We start from the raw sequence: 6,394 nt of genomic DNA, 5'->3' as shown, positions 1-6,394 counted from the left end.
TTATAATATAAGAATAGCGTTGTAAGTACAGTTCTTAACCAGCTAAAATTCGCTTATCAATTTAGAAAGGGTGTCACAAAATTAGAATAAAAATACTGGGAGTATGAATCCCAGGTTGTCTCCCAACGAGTTGACAAAAGGGTGCTATCTTATTAATCAGGAGTTTTCTGAGAATTTTTTTAGAGTTGAATAACAGGAAATAAATAATTGTAAATTAACGCAATGAAAATTAAAAGAGATTTATATATTCAGAATAAAAAGCTTTGACTGGGGGAATGATTAATTAGAAGTTCTATCCTTGTTGGAATTCTCTCAAGTGTAGTATAAAGAGGTTGTTATTTTCACTTAGTTAACCCTTACTAAATAAAGAAAAGTCAAGTGATTGAGCTAACTCTTATTCGCAAATCCTAGTCCTCTCCTTTGGGAAGGTCTAGCAATAGTAAATAGAGAATTAGCTAACAACTTCCAATTTAACTAATCACTTGAGCATTCTAACTCAAGGGTCTCCATTTAATCAACCCTTAAGTCAAGTTGGGAGTCTACTCCATTGACATGAATATAACTTGTACAGAATTAAAAAGGGAATAAAAGGAAGACATGATAAACAATAACTAGGAATTAATTAAAAGTAAAAGTAATCCTTTGCATTAATAAATTCTAAAAATAATCCAATTGTAACTCTGAGCAAAGATTAAGGATATGGAAGAGTAAGGGAATAAGAAAACAAACTAGAATAATAACTTCAACGAAGGTAATGACTCTTCTCAATATCCACAACAAAAGCATAAAACTAAAAATATGTGAATGTAAAAGAAAACCTAGAGGAAGAGTAATTTTTCTCTAAGATCTCCAATCTAAAACTAAAACTACGCTAATGAAAATCTCTGTTGAGTCTCTGCTCGTTCCCTGACTCTAGTCTGTGTTTCTGGGCCGAAAACTGGGTCCAAACTAGGCCCAAAATTACCCCCAGCATTTTCTGTGATTTCTGCAGATCGCGCATGTCACGCGTACGCGTCAAGCACGCGCACACGTCGTTGGTCATAATGCGTTGGGCACGCGCACGCGTAGTCTTGCAGAACTCCAATCCATGCGCACGCGTCAGGTACGCACACGCGTCACTGTAAAAATCTCCAGATCACGCGCACGCGTGAGCCATGCATGCGCGTCAATGCTCGCTGGTTGTCTCCTTTATTTCTTGTGCTCCTTCCATTTCTGCAAGCTTCCTCTCCATCCTCTAAGCCATTCCTGCCCTATAAAGCCTGAGAACACTGAACACACAGATCACGACATCGAATGGTATAAGGGGAATTAAAATACACAAATTAAAGGTTTAGGAAGCAAGTTTTCAACCATAAAATAAAACTAGGAAGGAATTGTAAAACCATGCAATTCGTATGAATAAGTGTGCAAAGACTTGATGAAACCACTCAATTGAGCACAACATAAACCATAAAATAGTGGTTTATCACTGTTACATCATTTGGGCCCACTGCACTCTCTACTAGCTCTCTTTTCTTTTATGTTCTTACAATAAATAAAATGTTTAATTACTATATTAGTTTTTATAATCTTATGAAATTTTTAATTAAATTCTTGTATTTGAGTTGAAAGATAATCCAAATTACATGATTCCACTAATCCCCTCAATATGTTATGCCGTATAAGAAACTAAATTTATTAGCTAAATCTAATTCTTCTTTGTATTTCTCCTTCAGTTTATTCTTTTGATATAGTTCCTGCATCTTAGACATTCTAACTCAATTTCTCCTACATCAGAACTCATGCTGCTATTGAGGAGCATGTGAAAGAAGCAATAAGGCTTTTCACCGTGTCTATAATGGATATTGCTCGGTCTGGAATACACCAACAAATTAGTCTCACACCAGAAATGGAAAATGAAATAAAGGTTTGGCTTGTGTTTAATCCTTTTTCTTTCCCTTAATCTAGCTTCATATCCTGACAGGTTATGTCTGCAAAAATGAGCAGCAAGCAGAAACTCAGATAAAGAGAAGAATTGGGATTGGAAACCACATATCTGAAAGAAGGCTTATTGATGACCTCAGCAGAATGGGAATGAACGAATCCATTGTACGTAACCACTTAATTGTTAAGAGATAGTCTCATAACTTACAAATCAAATTTTGAGGTCACCATGTAATTCAAAACTTCAAATTTGATGATTTGCATCTTTCTGATTCTCTTTGCCATTCTAGTTTTGATTTGAGTTGATATCTTATGCAATATACAGAGTTCAAAATTTCATTTTTCTTTTTGTTTGTTTTTTCAGGGTTTTGCATATCTTCTAGGAGGAATATGTGCCTCCAACATGAACAGGCCAGTGTCCTATGACCAAGCAATTGCATGGAAAGTTCTTCATTGTTGATATGTGTTTGATATGTGTTTTTTCTATAGCTTCCATCAGGTTCTTTGTTGTTGATATGTGTTTGATAAAATTTCAATTTTGATGCATGGTGTTTGCCTGGAATTTGGTTTTTGAATGTTGTGAAGGTACTAAGCTATGGCAGATTGGTTTTTGACATGTGATTCTAGAAGCTGTAGCTCATGACAAAGATTGTACCTTGGCCAACATCTTAGCATCCTATTTTCTCCACTCTTCTGATCCTTCCAAAGCTTCTTTATTTCTTGATTCTGCTAAATTCAATCTGGTAATCTTCCTTTTGTTTTTGCTATAAATTACGCTTGCTTACTCCAAATTTTAATTTTTCATACATAATAAGAGTTCAGTTGTGAGTTGTGACATGATCTTATTCCAGTAATATATGTAATATATTCCAGGGAACTTATTTTGTTGCATTGGCTGCAGTCACATTAATCTAACATTTTAGCTTTCAAATATCAATCACAGATGTTTGATTTAGGGCAAATTATTTTTTATTATTTTCTATCAGGATGCTGGTGCTCAGACTTACCTGCTTATTAGATCGTATCATGTATGGAACATGGATTCTAGTACCAGTTAATTTTCTAAAATTCAATTTGTTTCTTTGGGTGGAGACTATTATGGAACTCACAAGTGGCACTGGTACTTCACTCAGGGATTTCCAGTGATGATCTTCTCTTTCTTACCATTTTGCATAGATGGTATCATTTATTCAAAACAGTGGAGATACGCTTGTCTTCTTGCTTGGGTTCTGGGTTTATACGGTGTACTAGGCCACAAGGAGTTCAGGTGCTTCAATCAAAATTATTCATGCATATATAAGTCTATACGTGGTCTGCTGGTTTTAATTAGTTTATGATAATAATTACTATGAAGTACAGGTTTGTGTTGCGCGTTCTTCCCATAGCTGTGATCTTATCTGGTTATTTTTTGGCTATGATAGAAGATCCTAGTTTGCCCGGTTATAAAGCAAAAGAATATTTAAAGAAGCGTACCAATTGTTCTCTGAAGATGGTACTTGCTGTCATATTTTTGCTTGCTACCAATATTCCAATGTCTCTGTATATGAGTTTGGTTCATCAAGTATTGTCACTATTCTTCATTCTTACAATTGAGGGGTTTATCTTAATGATCTTTTGTGAACATCTATGAAAAATAAATTATATATTCTTTACTTTCAAAACAGAAGGGACCTGAGGATGTTATAAACCACCTTGCCAGAGAAGCTAGTCATGGGAAAGTGAAAAACATCCTATTCCTAACTCCTTGCCATGCCACCCCGTACTACTCCGTACTGCATCGCGACCTGCCAATGCAATTCCTGGACTGCACACCAAGGTTTGGAATTCACAATCCTGGAGTGGCTTGTTGTAATCTTCATTGGGACTGAAATAAGATAACAATTCTTTTTAATTTTATTGTGTTCTGCAGCAAAGAGAGAGGAGTTCTTAATGAGCCTGACCATTTTCTGATGGATTCTGTTTCATTTTTATCCGAATATGCAAAAATATGTCTGCTGAGCCACATTGTTTTATTTGATTCGGAAGAACAAAAATTGAAGAACTTATTAAATTCATATGATTATAGAGAGGTAATAATAAGAATATTGTAAAGAAATTGCTGCTTAGTTTTTTGTTATTTATTATTATTGAGGGTAATTTTTAATCATTTATTTATATTGGGATTTTAACAACAGGAAAGAAGATTTTTTAATGCTCACTTCAAGGTGGGTCGCGAACTTCAAGCATCGATTGTTGTCTACATCCATACAAGGCAGTGAATGATTATCCGCCATGCATAGTTTTGGACTCGCTATCCACAGTTGAAGGTGTCATTTCTTCAGGTTTCTCTTGAAAATTTTGACATTGGTGATTTAAAAACTTTGTACAACTGTATTTTTTGCCTCCAAAATTTGCACTGAATAGTTTGTAAATTCCTTCCTAACTCAGTTAGAGATTATCTACAGTTTTGTATGAAAATGAGCCGTATCAAGAACGAGAACATGAACAATTATTTGATCCCACACTACAAGAAAAAAGGCCTATGGCCACGCTTTTTTCTTGCCACGCTTCAAAAGCGTGGCCAAAAGTGGTCAATGGCCACGCTTTTATGAGGGTGGCAATAGATTAGAGATTTGGCCACTTTTTTTATTGCCACGCTTCAAAAGCGTGGCGAAAAGTATCAACGGCCACGCTTTTGTAAGGGTGGCAATTGATTATAGAAACGGCCACTCTTCAAAAGCGTGGCCATAGAGAGAAACAAGGACGTTTTGAAAGCGTGGCGATAGGGTTTCATTACGGCCACGCTTACAAAGCGTGGCCATATCCTAGTACTCTTTTGGCACGCTTTAAAAGCGTGGCCAAAAGGTTCTTTTCTGCCACGCTTCAAAAGCGTGGCCGTAGAGCTCTTTCATAAAAATTTTTTGTGAACTAATTTCAATTTATTTATGTATTAAAGATTTTAATTTCAGAAATTATTTTATTAAAGCTAATTAAATCAATTTTTGATAATTAAATTAGCGCCACTGAGATTCACCATCGGTAAGGGTTTTTGAGTTTGGTTTACCTTCGTTTAAGATTCCAAAAACCTTATTGTCCCTGCGTGTTGGTTTTAGTCACCGTCGAAGAAGCTTCAGCCGCCGCCGTTGATTGTCACTGGGGAACAACCGCCGTGCCTCTGGTCGCCGAGATGATTACAGTCATGATCATAATGGCAAATATGACAAATCTTAATATTGTGCTTGGGCAATTCATGCAACTGATATAATTAACTCCCTAAAGTTCTCCACCCCCCTCCTCTCCTGCTGTAGTGGCTGTAGTGCTATTATTAGAATTAATGCTTTCTTATTTTTAATTGTTTTTCCTGTTTTCCAGGTTCCATTGTAGGTCTAAACTTTGCTGTTTATGAGTCTTTGAAAGATTGGTTAGTTAAATCCAATCCATTTGGTCTAGTGCAAGATTCTGAGTTGAGTGTGACAACTCGCCTGGCATGTGGTGCTGCACCTGGAACTGTTGGGAAAACTGTTGCTTATCCCCTTTGAAGCACCTTTAGATTGAAGGTGTGAGTATCATTTTAGAGAAGCCAATCCATGCATGTTGTTAGAATTTTAATTATTATTTTTTTAGGTGTTACATATCATAGCCCATATTGTTAACGTGGTTTCTCAGCCTGGGAAATCGTGGAATAATTATTGATTACTAGACCATATAATATTACTCTACTTAACAACATTATCTCTTTTAATGTGATCATAAATGTTCTGAGGAAATAGAGTGTTCATGCAGATGTCTTGATTAATTTCCAACACCTAGACTACATGTGTCAGCTTTCTGTTTCACTTGGGTTTTAGGTTTTTTCAGCACTTAGATTTGTTTTACAAACCAACTGCTGCTTTCATCTGCAATATTCCCTCTTCAGGTGGCTAGCTTTCCATTTGATGATCATAATTGCCCAATACTTCAACTTGTTATCTCTTTCTGTCATAGTGCATACTCGTGGTTGAAGTTAGATATTGAGAATGTTGTGGTTGTCCACTGTAAGGCTGGAATGAACAAGGTTGATGATTTCTAGTCTTCTATTATTCTTGAAGGTGAGTAGTATCTAATCATTTTCTTCTAAATTTAATGAACCTGCTTTACATTTACTCCATCTTTCTGCTCAGTTTTATTTATATTTGGTAAGTTAAATGTGCTGCAGTTCTTTCCAATTGCTGAGGAGTCAATGGATTACTATAATCAGAAATGATGTGTTGATGTAAAAGGACTTGTTCTGCCCAGTCAGATTGTAAGTTCGGCTTTGCTATGTCCTAATTCAGCCGAAAATTGGGGATTCTGGAGTATTACACTTTTGCTTCTTCTTGTCTTATGTCTTACTTTATCTTTTGTAACTTAAACATGTTTTTTGTTCCCTTGTTGATTTTGCTATTTCAGAGAAGCTGTGAAACATTTTGGTCCTGGTCCTAGTGTTCCTCACAACCATACCAAGCCTTATGTA

At 35.9% G+C, this 6,394-nt stretch overlaps 1 long non-coding RNA gene across 1 annotated transcript; it reads left to right on the top strand.

Moving 5' to 3' along the window:
* LOC107641934 lies at positions 1,703–4,420 on the top strand. The gene is made up of 5 exons (XR_001620529.2): positions 1,703–1,906; positions 1,987–2,088; positions 2,910–3,484; positions 3,588–3,992; positions 4,098–4,420. It is a non-coding gene; the product is annotated as an uncharacterized LOC107641934 (long non-coding RNA).

Source organism: Arachis ipaensis, chromosome B05 (assembly GCF_000816755.2).
Source record: "Arachis ipaensis cultivar K30076 chromosome B05, Araip1.1, whole genome shotgun sequence".
NCBI classification, from domain to species: Eukaryota; Viridiplantae; Streptophyta; class Magnoliopsida; order Fabales; family Fabaceae; genus Arachis; species Arachis ipaensis.
This window is presented reverse-complemented; position numbering and strand designations above follow the sequence as displayed.